The sequence below is a fragment of the Triticum dicoccoides genome, chromosome 1B (genome assembly GCF_002162155.2).
Source record: "Triticum dicoccoides isolate Atlit2015 ecotype Zavitan chromosome 1B, WEW_v2.0, whole genome shotgun sequence".
NCBI classification, from domain to species: Eukaryota; Viridiplantae; Streptophyta; class Magnoliopsida; order Poales; family Poaceae; genus Triticum; species Triticum dicoccoides.
The window spans coordinates 134,971,164-134,990,190 of NC_041381.1; positions in this window are offsets into that span (position 1 = coordinate 134,971,164).

Here is a 19,027-nt window from a genome sequence, read left to right on the forward strand (position 1 = left end):
GTTACACTATTCTTATGATATAAAAAGCACAACTGTGCTAGAAACGAAAAGGTTAAAAAGCACAACTGTTCTTCATGGTTTTCTCGGTTTTTAGTCTTCTCCAGTTTCTTTTTATTTTTTATTGTTTTATTTTTCTGATTTTTCGTTTTTTCATGATTTTTTGTTGAAACCTATTAACATGGGATCTATCTTCGAATATCTCACTGCAAGAAATTCAAGGGTGAAAACAGATTGTGATTTGGACGCATGATTAAAAAATAATTAAAAATGAATATACAAGAAAAGAAAAGAAAACAAGTTGCGACTAGTGGCACACATGCAGTGCACCACTTGTCAGCATAGAGAAAGTGAGAGTGAGTTTTGTAAGGGGTACCCCTTAACTAGTGATTTCGACGCTCAAGGTGATTCCTATTTTACGCTCAAGGTGTCAAAATATTGGACAAACACGTGGAATGTGTGTGTCCTGGGCCGAGCACTATGGGTTTTCATTTACTTTTCAATTCTTTTTAATTTTCCCTCCCATTTTATGTTAAGACATTTTCTAAAAAAATTCTCTTCCTTTTCAATATTTTTTTCCGCGTTGTATGAACAACTTTTATAATCTATGAACCTTTTTTCTAAAGCACATGAATTTTTCAATGCACTAATATAATTTTATATATACATGTCAAATACATGGTGAACATTTCTTTTTCACAGGTATGAACATTCATATGTATGTAGGTGAATATTGGTTTAGTTTTCTGTATATTTTTCTATTTGTACTATATTTTTTGGACCTGTCAATCTAAGTATATTTTCCAGGAAACTAAGCATCTCAATGGATCGCGCCATGACCGGCCCATGTGATATAACGTGGTTCAGGCCTTTCCTCTACTACCCCTAAAAAAAAGATGTTTCCTCTACTATTTGGTGAGTGTCGAATAGGTGGTCTCCTGATTCGAGCCAAACCACCTGCGTTTATAGGGAAGTGTCGGCACATTTATAGGAAATATTTTCTAAATCTAAGAAGTGTTTATGCTTTTTAAAAACTTTGTGTAATTTTAACATTTGGAAGAATCATAAATGTCATTTAAAATGTGTTCACACATTTCAAAAATATTTGCATATTTGTCCAAAATATATTAAAGAAACCTGACAAAAGTAACAGAAATGAGAAACATGAAAAAATCAAAGTAGAAATACAAAAATAGAAAGAAAATATAACAAAGAAGAAAAAAATGACGCGAAGATCATTGTATTCCCTCCGTTTTTATTTACTCTGCGTATTAGAGTTGACTGAAGTCAAACTTTGTAAAGTTTGACTAAGTTTATAAAAAACAATATAAATATTTATCATAACAAATATATATATGATGTTAAAGTGCATTCAGTAATAAATCTAATGGTATTGATTTGTTATTGTATATCTTAATATTTTTGTTTATAACTTGGTCAAAATTTACAAAGCTTGACTTTGACCAAAGCTAATATGCGGACTAAATAAAAATGAAGGAGTAAATACCGGGAAAAACTATTTTGAAAAAAGTTAGCATCGCAATGCTCAGACGGACCCCATACTGGGCCAGCCCATTTGTGGTCCTTGTAGCAAGCGCGCCTCGGTACTCTGGCGCAACGATGGAATGTAAAAATTAAAACAAACAAATGTGTAATTTTAAATTTTGAAAAAAAAATCCATACATGTCATTCAGAAAGTGTTCACACATTTTAAAATATTTGGATCTTTATCAAAATAAAATAAGGAGACATGAAAAAAATAACAAAAATAAGAAACATGAAAATAAAATCAGAAACTGAAAAAGGAAATAAATAGGAACAAAAGAGCTTAAGACCACTATTAAAAAATTCAGAAAAATAGGTTTAAAGAAAAGCTAACTCATAACGGGAGCTCCTATTTGACGTGTTTTGCATCAAATAGCCGAGCGACGCACGCATGAACCATTGTGTGGGCCAGACCATATTGTGATTGTCTTGACGAAACATTTGGCAATCAACTTCGGTAAATAGAACATTGAAACCAAAGTCGGCTAGTCTAGATATAGAAAGAAAATTATAACTATGAGATTTAATGAGCATAACATTTTAAATGGAGCTATCATTGGATATGACCACCTTACCAAGGCCAAGTACCTTACCTTTGGAGTTATCTGTTGGGAATCTTTGTATGGAAAACAAAAAAAATTCTACGCACACGCAATGATCTATCCATGGAGATGCATAGCAACGCGGGGGGGGGGGGGAGTCTACGTACCCTCGTAGACCATAAGCGAAAGCGTTTTACAATGCGGTTGATGTAGTCGAACTTCTTCGCGCTCCAAACGATGAAGTACCGAACGCACAATACCTTCTCGTTCTGCACACGTTCAGCTCGATGACATCCCTCGCCTTCTTGACCCAGCAAAATGTCGCGGTAGTAGATGAGTTCCGTCATCACGACGACGTGGTGACGGTGATGGTGACGTGATCTCCGCAGGGCTTCGCCTAACCACTATGAAAATATGACCGGGTGTGTAAACGGTGGAGGGGCGCCGCACATGGCTATGCAATAGCCTAGTCTGTGCTAGGCGCCCCCCTCTCACATATATATAGGTGGGAGGGAGGGAGGAGCAGCCATAGGAGGCGCCCAAGTAGGAGGAATCCTACTTGGAGTCCCTCCCAAGCTGCGCCCCCTGCCATATATAACCGGGGGAGAAGGAAAGAGGGGGGAGAGGGAAGGAAGTGGGAACCTAATCCACACTTTCCTTTCCCTTCTCCCCTTTCCTTCCCCTCCTTAGGCCGGCCCATATGAGGGCTCACCAGCCCCTTGGGGATGGTGTGTTCCCCTCTTGGCTCATAAGGCCCATATCTTTTGCCGGGGGTGCCCGGAACCCTTCCGGTAACCCGATAAGTACCCGATACCCCCGAAACACTTTCGATGTCCGAATACTATCGTCCTATATATCAATCTTTACCTCTCGACCATTTCGATACTCCTCGTCATATCCGTGATCTCATCCGGGACTCCTGAACAACATTCGGTCACCAAATCACATAACTCATTTAATACTAAATCGTCATCGAACGTTAAGCGTGCAGACCCTACGGGTTCGAGAACTATGTAGACATGACCGAGACACCTCTCCGGTCAATAACCAATAGCGGAACCTAGATGCCCATATTGGCTCCTACATATTCTACAAAGATCTTTATCGGTCGAACTTTTATGACAACATATGTAATTCCCTTTGTCCATCGGTATGTTACTTGCCCGAGATTCGGTTCTCAGTATCTTCATACCTAGTTCAATCTCATTATCGAAAAGTCTCTTTACTCATTCCGTAATACATCACCTCATGACTAACTCCTTAGTCGTTTGCTTGCAAGCTTATGATGTGTATTACCGAGAGGGCCTAGACATACCTCTCCGATACTCGGAGTGACAAATCCAAATCTCGATCTATGCCAACTCAACAAGCACCTTCAGAGATAGTTGTAGAGCATCTTTATAATCACCCAGTTACGTTGTGACGTTTGATAGCACACAAGTCATTCCTCGGTATCCAGGAGTTGCATAATCTCATAGTCGAAGGAATATGTATTTGACAAGAAGAAAGCAATAGCAATAAACTGAACGATCATAATGCTAAGCTAACAGATGGGTCTTGTACATCACATCTTTCTCCTAATGATGTGATCCCGTTATCAAATGACAACACATGTCCATGGTTAGGAAACTTTAACAATAATAAAGTTGTTATTTTATGTATTCACACATGTATTTAAGTTTCCAATCAATACAATTCTAGCATGAATAATAAACCTTTATCATGAATAAGGAAATATAAAATAACAACTTTATTATTGCCTCTAGGCCATATTTCCTTCAGTCTCCCACTTGCACTAGAGTCAATAATCTAGTTCACATTGCCATGTGATTAACACCCATAGTTCACATCGCCATGTGATCAACACCCAAAGAGTTTACTAGAGTTAACAATCTAGTTCACATCATCATGTGATTAACACCCAAAGAGTACTAAGGTGTGATCATATTTTTCTTGTGAGAGAAGTTTAGTCAACGGGTCTGCCATATTCAGATCCGTATGTATTTTGCAAATTTCTATGTCTACAATGCTCTGTATGGAGCTACTCCAGCTAATTGCTCCCATTTTCAATATGTATCTAGATCGAGACTCAGAGTCATCCGAATCGGTGTTAAAGCTTGCATCGACGTACCCCTTTACGAAAAACTCTTTATCACCTCCATAACCGAGAAATATCTCCTTGGTCCTTCTTAGGTAACTAAGGATAATTTTGACCGATGTCCAGTGATATACTCCTGGATCACCATTGTACCCCCTTGACAAACTCATGGCAAGGCACACAATAGGTCTGGTATACAGCATGTCATACTTTATAGAACCTATGGCTGAGGCATAGGGAATGATTTTCATTCTCTCTCTATCTTTTTCCATGGTCGGGCTTTGACGCTTACTCAACTTCACACCTTGTAACACAGGCAAGAACCCTTTCTTCGACTGGTCCATTTTGAACTTCTTCTAAACTTTATCAAGGTATGTGCTTTGTGAAAGTCCTATTAAGCGTCTTGATCTATCTCTGTAGATCTTGATGCCCAATACATAAGCAGCTTCACCAAGGTATTTCATTGAAAAATTCTTATTCAAGTATCCTTTTATCCTATCTAGAAATTCTATATCATTTCCAATCAATAATATTTCATCCACATATAATATCAGAAATGCTACACAGCTCCCACTCACTTTCTTGTAAATACAGGCTTCACCATAAGTCTGTATAAAACCATATGCTTTGATCACCTCATCAAAGCGTATATTCCAACTCCGAGATGCTTGCACTAGTCCATAGATGGATCACTAGAGCTTGCACACTTTGGTAGCACCTTTAGGATCGACAAAACCTTCTGGTTGCATCATATACAACTCTTCTTTAAGGTTCCATTAAGGAGTGCAGTTCTGACATCCATTTGCCAAATTTCATAAAATGCGGCAATTGCTAACATGATTCGGACGGGCTTAAGCATCGCTATGGGTGAGAAAGTCTCATCATAGTCAACCCCTTGAACTTGTCAGAAAACTTTTGCGACAAGTCGAGGTTTATAGATAGTTATATTACCATCAACGTCCTTCTTCATCTTAAAGATCAATTTATTTTTATGGCTTGCCGATCATCGGGAAAATCCACCAAAGTCCACACTTTGTTCTCCTACATGGATCCTATCTCGAATTTCATGGCCTCAAGCCATTTTCTGGAATCTGGGCTCATCATAACTTCTTCATAGTTCGTAGGTTCACTATTGTCTAACAACATGACTTCCAGGACAGGATTATTGTACCACTCTGGTGCGGAACGTGTTCTGGTCGACCTACGTGGTCCAGTAGTAACTAGATCTGAAGTTTTATGATCATCATCATTAGCTTCATCTCTAGTTGGTGTAGGCATCACGGGTACGGTTTTCTCTGATGTGCTACTTTCCAATTCGAGAGAAGGTACAGTCACCTCATCAAGTTCTACTTTCCTCCCACTCACTTCTTTCGAGAGAAACTCCTTCTCTAGAAAGGATCCATTCTTGGCAACAAAGATCTTGCCTTCGGATCTGTGGTAGAAGGTGTACCCAATTGTTTCCTTAGGGTATCCTATGACGATGCACTTCTCCGATTTGGAATCGAGCTGATCAGGCTGAAGCCTTTTGACATAAACGTCTCATCCCCAAACTTTAACAAACGACATCTTAGGTTTTTTGCCAAACCACAGTTCATATGGTGTCGTCTCAACGGATTTAGATGGTGCCCTATTTAATGTGAATGCATCTATCTCTAATGCATAATCCCAAAACAATAATGGTAAATCGGTAAGAGACATCATAGAACGCACCATATCTAATAAAGTACAGTTACGATGTTCGGACACACCGTTACGTTGTGGTGCTCCAGGTGGCGTGTGCTGTGAAACTATTCCACATTGTTTTAAATGAAGGCCAAACTCGTAACTCAAATATTCGCCTCCACGATCAGATCATCAAAACTTTATTTTCTTGTTACGATGATTCTCCACTTCACTCAGAAATTCCTTGAACTTTTCAAATGTTTTAGACTTGTGCTTCATCAAGTAGATATACCCATATACCTACTCAAATCATCTGTGAAGGTCAGAAAATAACGATACCCGCCGCTTGCCTCAACACTCATCGGACCGCATACATCGATATGTATTATTTCCAATAAGTCATTAGCTCGCTCCATTGTTCCGAAGAACGAAGTTTTAGTCATCTTGCCCATGAGGCATGGTTCGCAAGTATCAATTGATTCATAACCGAGTGATTCCAAAAGTCCATCCGCATGGAGTTTCTTCATGCATTTTACAACAATATGACCTAAACGGTAGTGCCAAAAATATGTTGCACTATCATTATTAACTTTGCATCTTTTGGCATCAATATTATGAATATGTGTATCACTACAGTCGAGATTCCATAAACCATTTACATTAGGTGTATGACCATAGAAGGTTTTATTCATGTAAACAAAACAACAATTATTCTCTAACTTAATTGAATAATCGTATTGCAATAAACATGATCAAATCATATTCATGCTCAACGCAAACACCAAATAACATTTATTTAGGTTCAATACTAATCCTGAAGGTAGAGGGAGTGTGTGTTGGTGATCGTATCAACCTTGGAATCATTTCCAACACGCATTGTCACCTTGCCCTTAACTAGTCTATGTTTATTCTATAACTCCCATTTCAAGTTACTAATCTTAGCAACTGAACCAGTATCAAATACCCAAGGGCTACTACGAATACTAATAAGGTACACATCAATAATATGTATATCAAATATACCTTTGTTCACTTTACCATCCTTCTTATCCGCCAAGTATTTGGGGCAGGTCCGCTTCTAGTGACCATTCCCTTTGCAGTAGAGGCACTCAGTTTCAGGCTTGGGTCTAGCTTTGGGCTTCTTCCCAGGAGCGACAACTTTCTTCCATTCTTCTTGAAGTTCCCTTTCTTTCCCTTGCCTTTTTTCTTGAAACTAGTGGTCTTGTTAACCATCAGCACTTGAAGCTCTTTCTTGATTTCTACCTTCACCAATTTCAGCATCGCGAAGAGCTCGGGAATCAGTTTCGTCATCCCTTGCATATTATAGTTCATCACGAAATTCTAGTAGCTTGGTGATAGTGACTAGAGAACTCTGTCAATCACTATCTTATCTAGAAGATTAACTCCCACTTGATTCAAGCAATTGTAGTACCCAGATATTCTGAGCACATGCTCACTGGCTGAGCTATTCTCCTCCATCTTGTAGGCAAAGTACTTGTCAGAGGTCTCATACCTCCCGACACGGGCATGAGTCTGAAATACCAATTTCAGCTCTTAGAACATCTCATATGCCTCGTTGTGTTCAAAACATTTTTGAAGTCTCGGTTCTAAGACGTAAAGCATGGTGCACTAAACTATTAAGTATTCATCATATCGAGCTTTCCAAATGTTCATAACGTCTGTATCTGCTCCTGCAATAGGTCTGCACCTAGCGGTGCATCAAGGACATAATTCTTTTGTGTAGCAATGAGGATAATCCTCGTATCACGAACCCAGTCCGCATTATTGCTACTATCATAGTTCAACTTAGTTTTCTCTAGGAATATATCAAAAATAGGGGAGCTACATCGTGAGCTATTGACCTATAACATAAATTTGCAAATACTATCAGGTCTAAGTTCATGATAAATTAAGTTTAATTGATCAAATTAATAAAGAACTCCCACTTAAATAGACATCCCTCAAGTCATCTAAGTGATACGTGATCCAAATCAACTAACCCATGTCTGATCATCACGTGAGATGGGGTAGTCATCAATGGTGAACATCTCTATGTTGATCATATCTACTATATGATTCACATTCGGCCTTTCGGTCTCTAGTGTTCCGAGGCCATGTCTGTACATGCTAGGCTCGTCAAGTTTAACCCAAGTATTCTGCATGTGTAAAACTTTCTTACACCCATTGTATGTGAACGTAGAGTCTATCACACCCGATCATCACGTGGTGTCTCAAAACAACGAACTGTAGCAACGGTGCATACTCATGGAGAACACATTTACCTTGAAATTTAGTGAAGGGATCATCTTATAATGCTACCGCCGTACTGATGACCCACAAGTATAGGTTAATTGTAGCCTTTTCGATAAGTAAGAGTGTCGAACCCAACGAGGAGCATAAGGAAATGACAAGTGGTTTTCTGCAAGGTAATGTCTTCAAGTGCTAAAATTGTAAGTAGCGGAGTAGTTTGATAGCAAGATAATTTGTAACGAGCAAGTAACAATAGTAGTAACAAAAGTGCAGCAAGGTAGCCCAATCCTTTTGAGGCAAAGGACAGGCCAAAACGGTTTTTTATGATAAGTAAAGTGTTCTTGAAGGTACACGGGAATTTCATCTAGTCACTTTCATCATGTTAGCTTGATTCGTGTTCGGTACATTGATAATTTGATATGTGGGTGGACCGGTGCTTAGGTGTTGTTCTTACTTGAACAAGCCTCCTACTTATGATTAACCCTCTCGCAAGCATCCGCAACTACGAGAAAAGTATTAAGAATAAGTTCTAACCATAGCATTAAACTTTTGGATCCAATCGGTCCCTTACAGAATAGCGCATAAACTGGGGTTTAAGCTTCTGTCACTCTTGTAACCCACCATCTAATAAATACTCCACAATGCATTCCCTTAGGCCCAAATATGGTGAAGTGTCATGTAGTCGACGTTCACATGACACCACTAAGAGAATGACAACATACATACCATCAAAATATCGAACACATATCAAGTTCACATGATTACTTGCAACATGATTTCTCCCGTGACCTCAAGAATGAATGTAACTACTCACAAATGATAAACATGCTCAAGATCAGAGGGGTATTAAATAGCATAATGGATCTGAATGTATAATCTTCCACCAAATAAACCATATAGTAATCAACTACAAGATGTAATCAACACTACTAGTCACCCACAAGCACCAATCTATAGTTTTGATACAAAGATTGGACACAAGAGATGAGGGTTTGAGAGGAGTTGGTGTTGTGAAGATGTTGATGAAGATAGCTCTCCCCAAGATGGGAGAGTTGTTGGTGATGATGATGACGATGATTTCCCCCTCCGGGAGGGAAGTTCCCCCGGCGAAATCACTCCGCTGGAGGGCAAAAGTGCTCCTGCCCAAGTTCCACCTCGAGGCGGCGGCGCTTCGTCCCGAATGTCCTCCTCTGATTTTTTCTAGGTCAAAATGACTTATATACCAGAAGATGGGCACCGGAGGTGGGCCGAGGAGGGCAGCACCCACCAGGGCGCGCCTGGGCCTCCTGGTGCACCCAGGTGGATTGTGCCCACCTGGTGGACCCCCTTTGGTACTTATTTGCTCCAATATTTATTAAATATTCCATAAAAAATCCTCGGGAAGTTTCAGCTCATTTGGAGTTGTGCAGAATAGGTAGCTTGACGTAGCTTTTTCAGGTCCAGATTTCCAGTTGTCGGAATTCTTCCCCTTGGTGCATACCTTGCATATTATGAGAGAAAAGACATTAGAATTACTCCAAAAAGCATTATTATGCAATAAAACAACATAAATAATAGTAGGAAACATGATGAAAAATGGACGTATCAACTCCCCCAAGCTTAGACCTCGCTTGTCCTCAAGTGAAAACCGAAATCGAAAAACATGTCCACATGCTTAGAGAGAGAGAGAGGTGTCGATAAAAACAAAAATACAGACATAGCAGCACCATGTGACTTATTATAACAACAACAAACTTTAACATAAAACTTTTATCATAGACTTCTCATGAACAAGTGACAATTCATCACAACATCGAAGTATAAAGCATATACTCTATTGGAAACTGACAAACTATGTTCTCAGTCAACTTTGCAACTACAATTCATCGTCTTTTCAGGAAGGGTCACGTATCGGAGCCTTTAGGCAAGTCCACATACTCAACCATCATTTAGTCTTCTATGATTGCTAACACTCACCGCGTACACATAAGCAAAATGTTTCAACCGGACACATAGAAAGATAGGGGCTTATAGTTTCGCCTCCCAACACACTCACCTCAAGGGTGATGTCAACAATAATAACTCATGCCACCCATATTCAACTGGACATATGTGCCTAGATCTTTCCTCGCCACGTGATGCTTGCCAAAGGAGAAAAATAAAATGAATAGAGAGAGAAAACTTTGAATCTTGCATAAAAGTAAATACATGAAAGTAAAATATAGGCCCTTCGCAAAGGGAAGCAAAGGTTGCCATGCACTTTTTGTTTGTATGCTCAACCCCTTAGTGCAAGAGAATGTCATGTTATTGTGATGGTAACCTTTATTATGCAGTCTGTCGCTTTTATTCTTCACCATCACAAGTTCGTACAACGCTCAATTTTCCCTTACACTAAATGATCTCACACTTTTAGAAGCAATTTTTATTGCCCTTTTTGCACCGATGACAACTTACTTGAAGGATCTTACTCAATCCATAGGTAGGTATGGTGGACTCTCATGGCAAAACTGGGTTTAAGGATATTTGGAAGCACAAGTAGTATCTCTACTTGGTGCTAGGAATTTTTGGCTAGCATGAGGGGGAAAGGCAAGCTCAACATGTTTGAATGATCCATGACAATATACTTTAACTGAGATGCGAGAAAACATAACCCATTACGTTGTCTTCCTTGTACAACATCAACTCTTTAGCATGTCATACTTAATGAGTGCTCACAATTATAAAAGATGTCTAAGATAGTATATTTATATGTGAAATCTCTCTTCCTTCAATATTCTTTCATGAATTGTTCAAATGACCAATACAATGCTTGCTAACCGTCAATAAATTTACAACCTATACTTCTTAGATGTGAAGTCATTACTCCCCATGGGATAAGCAAAAGAGACATATATAATTTCCGATTTATGACATTCAACTCATTCAACCATTTACTCATAGGATATAATTGAAGCACAAGAGTAAATGAAAAACTACTCCAAAAAGATATAAGTGAAGATCAATGAGTAGCTAAATAATTGTGCAACTATGTGAAGACTCTCTAACATTAAGGAATTTAAAATCTTGGTATTGTATTCAAGCAGCAAGCAAAACAAAATAAAATGATATTGCAAGAATAGCACAACTCATGTGAAGAAGCAAAAACTTAGGCTCAACCGATACTAACCGATAGTTGTTGAAGAACAAAGGTGGGATGCCTACCGGGGCATCCCCAAGCTTAGATGCTTGAGACTTCTTGAAATATTATCTTGGGGTGCCTTGGGCATCCCCAAGCTTGAGCTTTTGTGTCTCCTTAATTCCTCTCATATCATGGTTTCTCTTTTTATCAAAAGCTTCATTCACAACAAACTCAACAGGAACTCGTGAGATAGGTTAGTATAAACCAATGCAAAACCTTATCATTTTTTACTGTAACAAATCACTAAAATAATTGTTCAACATTGCATACTCAATGCCTCTGCATATTTAATACTCCTATCCTCAAATAGAATCATTAAACAAGCAAACATACGCAAACAATGCAAACATAACAGCAATCTGCCAAAATAGTACAGTCTGTAAAGAATGCAAGAGTATCAATACTTCCCTAACTCCAAAAATTATAAGAAAAATACTACGCTGTATAAGATTTATCAGATCTCAATACGCAAAAAGATTCAACATTATATCACTCTTTGACTTTTCTAGGGAATTTTTGCAACAGCGGTAAACTTTCTGTTTTCAAACAGCAACATGTATACTAGCAAAATAAGCATGGTAAAGGCTATCCTTGACATTTTTATTGAAAATAAAGATGCAAAACATTATTCTAAATAACAGAAAGCAAATACTAACAAAATAAAATGACGCTCCAAGCAAAACACATATCATGTGGCGAATAAAAATATAGCTCCAAGTAAAGTTACCGATGAATGAAGACGAAAGAGGGGATGCCTTCCGGAGCATCCCCAAGCTTAGGCTCTTGGTTGTCCTTGGATATTACCATGGGGTGCCTTGGGAATCCCCAAGCTTAGGCTCTTGCCACTCCTTATTCCATAGTCCATCGAATCTTTGTAGGACCTTGAAGTATGTCTAGAGAGGGGGTGATTAGACTACTTGACCAATTAAAAACTTAACCTTTTCCCAATTTTAGAGTTTGACAGATTTTAGCATCTTTGGACAAGTCAAGCAATCGTCACACAAATCAAGCAAGCATGCAAAGAGTATATAGGCAGCGGAAATTAAAGCATGCAACTTGCAAGAAAGTAAAGGGAAGGGTTTGGAGGATTCAAACGCAGTTGGAGACACGGATGTTTTTGGCGTGGTCCCGATAGGTGGTGCTATCGTACATCCACGTTGATGGAGACTTCAACCCACAAAGGGTAACGGTTGCGCGAGTCCACGGAGGGCTCCACCCATGAAGGGTCCACGAAGAAGCAACCTTGTCTATCCCACCATGGCCGTCGCCCATGAAGGACTTGCCTCACTAGCGGTAGATCTTCACGAAGTAGGCGATCTCCTTGCCCTTACAAACTCCTTGGTTCAACTCCACAATCTTTGTCGGAGGCTCCCAAGTGACACCTAGCCAATCTAGGAGACACCACTCTCCAAGAAGTAACAAATGGTGCATTGATGATGAACTCCTTGCTCTTGTGCTTCAAATGATAGTCTCCCCAACACTCAACTCTCTCTCATAGGATTTGGATCTGGTGGAAAGAAGATTTGAGTGGAAAGCAACTTGGGGAAGGCTAGAGATCAAGATTCATTTGGTAGGAATGGAATATCTTGGCCTCAACACATGAGTAGGTGGTTCTCTCTCAGAACTGGTAAGTTGGAAGTGTAGGTTTGTTCTGATGGCTCTCTCCACGAATGAAGAGGAGGTGGAGGGGTATATATAGCCTCCACACAAAATCTAACCGTTACACACAATTTACCAATCTCGGTGGGACCGAATCAATAAACTCGGTCAGACTGATTTAGTAAAACTAGTGACCGTTAGGATTTTCGGTGGGACCGAAACGCAACTCGGTGAGACCGATATGGTTAGGGTTAGGGCATAACGTAATCTCGGTGCGACCGATTACACAAACTCGGTAGGACCGATTTTGGTAATTAGCTAACCAGAGAGTTGGTCAGGTAAACTTGGTGGGACCGATTTGCTCTTTTTGGTGAGACCGAAATGTTACAAAAGGGAAACAGAGAGTTTATATTGCAATCTCGGTGGGACCGATCGCTCACTTTGGTTAGACCGAAACGTTACAAAGGGAAACAGAGAGATTACGATCCCATCTTGGCGAGACCAAGATCCCTATCGGTGAGACCGATTTGCCTAGGGTTTGTGGCAGTGGCTATGACATCTGAACTTGGTGGCGCCGGATAGAAAGAATCGGTGAGACCGATTTTGGCTTTAGGTTTAGGTCATATGTGGATGTGAGAAAATAGTTGAGGGTTTTGGAGTATATCACTAAGCACATGAAGCAAGAGGATCATTAAGCAACACCTCATCCCTCCTTGATAGTATTGGCTTTTCCTATAGACTCAATGTGATCTTGGATCACTAAAATATAAAATGAAGAGTCTTGAGCTTTTGAGCTTGAGCCAATCCTTTGTCCTTGATATTTTGAGGGATCCACTTTCATCATCCATGCCATGCCATTCATTGAGCTTTCCTGAAATATATGTCTTGGAATAGCATTAGCTCAATGAGCTATATGTTGTTATGAATTACCAAAACCACCTAGGGATAGTTGCACTTTCAATCTCCCCCTTTTTGGTAATTGATGGCAACATATAGATCAAAGCTTTGACATATGATAATAAGATTGAAAACCATCGTCGCTTTGAGAAGTATGTGATAAGCAAGAGCTGCCCCTAAATTTGTGCATAGTTTAAGATTTTCTTTGGACTGCAAATGCACAAGGAATTAGGCTCATGGGTTACTCTTCCATGTCACATACATCTTGGTGGAGCGCTCAAAATGATAAAGATTGAATACATGCACTCATCACCAAGCAAAGTGAATGATCATATAAGGATAAGTAAGATAATAACATATAATCAAGCATAAGTGTAGCTTATGATCAAACACATGATCAACAACGTCTCACAGGTAATGCATAGTATCTCAAGCAATCAAAAGAAAACAATTTTAACCAAGAAGACAAGAGAGAACAAAAAAACAGCAAATCTCTCTCTCGAAGCCTATGATCTATACATTTTTCTCCCCCTTTGGCAACAAGTTACCAAAAAGTTCATAGAAAATGCATAGTGCTAGATCGTCTCTCAGGCTTGGTATTCAGTGGGTGGTGGTGTCCGGATAACTCCAAGAATGAAGGCTTCAGTTGATGTAGAGGGAGCTGGAGGAGTTGGTGCTGGAGCTGGTTGCCTTGGAGCTGTAGGAGCTGTAGCTGGTGCAGATGATGTAGCTCTTGTGTCTGACACGGGCACTGTAGCTGACCTCTGAGCTCTAGGCACTCTGGCAAATGCATTTGTGGTTGTCTTGCCGTTCCTCTCCTGCATGTCATCCTGCAGCTGTTCCACAACTGACTGAATCTCAGTTACTTTGACATCAAGATCATAGAATTTTTGTGCCATGATTCTTTCCAGGCTCTCCTGGTTTTGAGTTAGGGTGGCCAACCCCTTCTCAATCCTCAATGTTGATGCTATCAAGTAACCAAGCTGCTCTTGTTTGGTCTTCAAGAAATACTTAGATGCCTCCTCTTGAGTTGGCATCTTGGCAGCCTTCTCTTTCCTTGCTTTCTCTTTCTTCTCTTGAGCTTGCACTGATGATGGATCATTCTCATTCATGACAACTTGATTGTCCTCAAAGTCTGGATAGAGAGGAAAATGTTCCTTATCCAACTGATACTTTCATGTGCCCATCTTTGAGTTAATCAACTCCTGAATCTGTGGGGCATATCCACAACTTCTCTTCTGATCTGCTGCAGTCCTCTTAATGGTTTCTATCATAAGGCTCATGACCTTGAATTTTTGGGGCACATAAAAAATGTGAAGCATGTTAATTGCATGCCCTCTTATCATGTTGTGGTCACCTGATTTGGGCAAAAGAGTGTGCCTTAAGATCCAGTTGATCGTAGGCAACCCTGACAGAAGAAAATGGACTGACCCAAATGAGAAAGTCTCAAGGGCTTTATCTGGGATCTCTTTGTACATATGTGACATAGAATTGTGTCACATCTTCTTCTTGGCATATATATCCAAATCATCTTCACTCTCTTTTGGGGCATTGATCAGATTTGCCCATTCCTCTATGGTTGACTGATATCTTGTTCCTTCAGACATCCAAACTATCCTGCCATCTGGATAGAAGTGTGCTGTGGAGTAGAATTGCATAATAAGTTCATCATTCTAGTTGGTGAGCTTCTGCCCAACAAAGTCTGCAACTCCACAGGCAATGAAACTGTCTTGCACTCCAGGATAGTGTTCTTCATTTTCCTTTATGTAGGTCCAGTCGACCCATCTCATATCACACACTATAGGCTTCTTGTCCAACAAGATTGTCTCATAGAAGTCCTGCTGCTCCTTGGTGTGGAACCTGTAATCTACAGCAGTCCTTCTCCTGGTGGCATATGGATCAGACAATCTCCATAGCCTCAACCCTGAGTCTTTCATGATCTTCATGTTCTCAGCCACAGGATGAGCATCATTGTGGTCTGGAATCTTGGGTTTGAGCTTTCTTAGGACCCGCCCTTCTTCATCTTCCTCAGCAGCAGCCTCAGGCATTGGGGACTTGTTCTTCTCAGCTGCTGGTATACTCCTGGTGTTTCTCTTTGGTGCAATTTTGGGCTTGGGGCAGCTTTGGGTGCTTCTTTGGGCTTTGATGTTGCAGCCCCTGACTTTATTGCATCACACATAAGCTTCTGTGCCTTTGGTGCTGGTGCAGCAACCTATTCTTCCTCTTCCATCATGGAAGGTTGACCAACAACTTTGGCCATGGTCTTCTTGACCCTTTCCTTCCTTTTCTTTCCTTCTACAGCTGGCTCTTCAAGCATCTCAGGTACTTGAGTTAATCCTCTGGCTTTAGACATTGGCTGTCTCCCTGCTGGCCTTTTGATCTTCATGCCTGGCTTTACTGCAGTTGAACTGAGCACCTTCTTGAGCACTACCTTCTTGGAAGTAGCCTCATCTTCTGCTGCCACATAGTCCTCATCCTCTGAGTCTGAGGTTCTCTTCCTTCTAGCTCTTGTGGCTGCTTTGGGAAAGTTGCTTGGAGTGCTTCTGCTCCCTTCATCTGAAGTACTTGAGGGACTAGTGCCCTCACTCATGTGAATCTGCTCTTCTTCCCTGTTCTGACTGTCACTAAGGTCTGACATGCTGCAAATCACTGACTGCTGACCCTGTGAATAGTTATAGTTGAGACAGAGTGGATGAGCATCACAAAATGCAGAGATTTTGCAAAAGAATGATTTAAAAACTTAGTTTTAGTTTCCACAGAAAGCATTTCGGATCTACCGATTTTCAAGCTCGGTGATACCGAAGCAGTTTTGGAACCTAAACTAGTGATCTCGGTCAGACCGAGTCACAGTTTGGTGGCACCGAGACTGCTAGGGTTTCACAAAGTTCTAAAATCGGTCACACCGATTTGTAATTCTCGGTCAGACCGAGACTTACTAGTGCAATGGCGTTAGCCAAATTGGTGGGACCGAGTTTTTCAACTCGGTGGGTCCGAGATGGTTTCGCCGAAAACCTAACCCTAAATTTTCGAATCACATCTATTCTAAGGATCACATTGGCTGGATAGGAGTGTTTCAATCGTGGCAAGATGCATTACGAACACAATGTGCTGAGAATCAGATGAGGAAAGCACTGTGATTGAGTTCATACCCTAGTTCGGTGGCGAACTCGCTACGGAGGCAACGGCGGAGAAGAAATCTGTTGACGGCGGCGGAGACCAGCGACAGGAGGCGGCTGGCGACGAAGCCGATGATCCGTAGACCTAGTAGGCAGAGCGAGCTACGCACGGGCGAAGGGGTGTGGAGGAATTTCCAAATTTTTGCCCGTGTCTATATATAGCCCGACACTGTCGGTGTGACCGAGTTGAACAACTCGGTGGCACCGGGATGCATAACTGTTAATAGTTACTGCAACTCGGTGTGACCGAAAAGTTCATATCGGTTGCACCGAGATGGAAAGCTTAGATCGACTTAGTGATCTCGGTGGGACCAAATGGAGGAATCGATCAGACCGAGAATCACAAAGAAGTTTTGGAAGTTTAAGTCTATGACGAATCGGGGACTCCAAGTGCTCCTCACACAGAGTGGTTCGAATCTGACTTGATCAAATTTTGTGATGTAGCATGAATAGAGTTTGAGACGAGAAAAGCATAGATAGCTAGAGAAGGTTCTTAGGCATTCTTGTCCATCCACTTGGTCAAAGAAAAGGAAACCAATCAATCAAACAACAGGTGGATGACCTCAAATGAGTAAAATATGCAACCAGCATGCTCACACAATAAAGTGACAAATTAAATATGTGGCAAAGCATGCACAACCAATTCTAGCATCTATCAAACAATTGGCGATGACTAGGTCATCTATATATGAGTATGTTGACTTAGGAGTCAAATGAGAACATTTGATCATAGGTCATACTCATCGGTTAAGCTCAAGTGGGGTTACCACTTTTACATAATGCATTGATGTGTTCACATCATTAGAGTTGCTTTGACTCAATTCTTAGAGTTAAGCTCCCCCTAGATGTGAGATCCCCCCTTAGAGGGATGAACTAACCTTGGGTTTTGTCGATGATGACTTCATGTAGGTGTTGAAGATGTGGATGCTCAATGTTGATGTAGATCTTTTGGAGCAATCCTTTGGAGTGAGTTGCACTTTCGATACCTACACGGGTTAGTCCCACAAGGAACAAAACAAGAATATCCATAGACATAGAGTGATGCACACACAAGATGATGTCCATGAAATCATTTGGTTACCTTGTCCCTTGCCTTACCAACATGAGGGTCTGTGACTCCTTGAACTAGTGCAAGATGTGGAGGTTGATTGCACTTGTTCTTGCCATAAAGATATGAGTGAAGAATGTTGGTGGAGTCACCCTCAAGAACTCTCTAGTTCTTGTTCTTTGGGATCCACATCATCTTGATGTGAATCCTTGGAGTTGTAGTTGTACTTGATGAAGTAGAACTTGACATAGTCTTGGGAACCCACTTGACCAAGGCCTTAGGTGCTTCTTCAAATGCATCAATCTCGTCTTGAAGCTTGTCCTTGCCTTTATGGTCTTGTGGTGGAAGATCATCTTGAGCTTGTGTTCCCTTGAAAGAAGTAGGATCATACTTCTATTGTTGAGGAACAAACTTCGTCTTGGGGTATTGATCTTCTTCCCACTCAACTCCATTGGCATTGAACTTTCGTTCAAAACCAACACCTTGATTCTTCCGGTGCCTTCCTTGCTTGCGTACAATTTCCTCGAATTGCTTACTCCCGACAAGGCTCTTGTATACACCTTTCTCTATAATTCCCTTCAATAAGCTATTTTCTTTCTCAAGTGTAACTTGGCTAAGAGAATCATTAGTGGAATCAAGAGAACTACTAGAAGCAACAATATTGGATTTAGCATAGTTATTGTTACTACTAGAGGAAGAATCTTTCTTGTTCTTGTTACTAGACTTGACTTGAGGCATGTAAGTAGATAAGAGTAAACGCTTGGATAAGAAGAAATTTTCTTGCGAAGATCATCATTGATTGCCTTTAAGAACTCATGCTCTTGCTCAAGATTGAGCTTTTCAAAGTGTAACTTCTCATGAGCCCTTAAAAGTTCTCGATGATTTTCGAAGATAGTTTCATGAGCTAACTTAAGAGTGTTTAGTTCTTTAGTTAGAGGCTCAATATTCTCCTTATCATTGTCATTCGTTTTATCTTCTTTAGCATGATTAATTGACGTTTCATCATAGTATTCATCACTAGAGTTGTCAATAAGTAAATCATCATCACCTATCAAG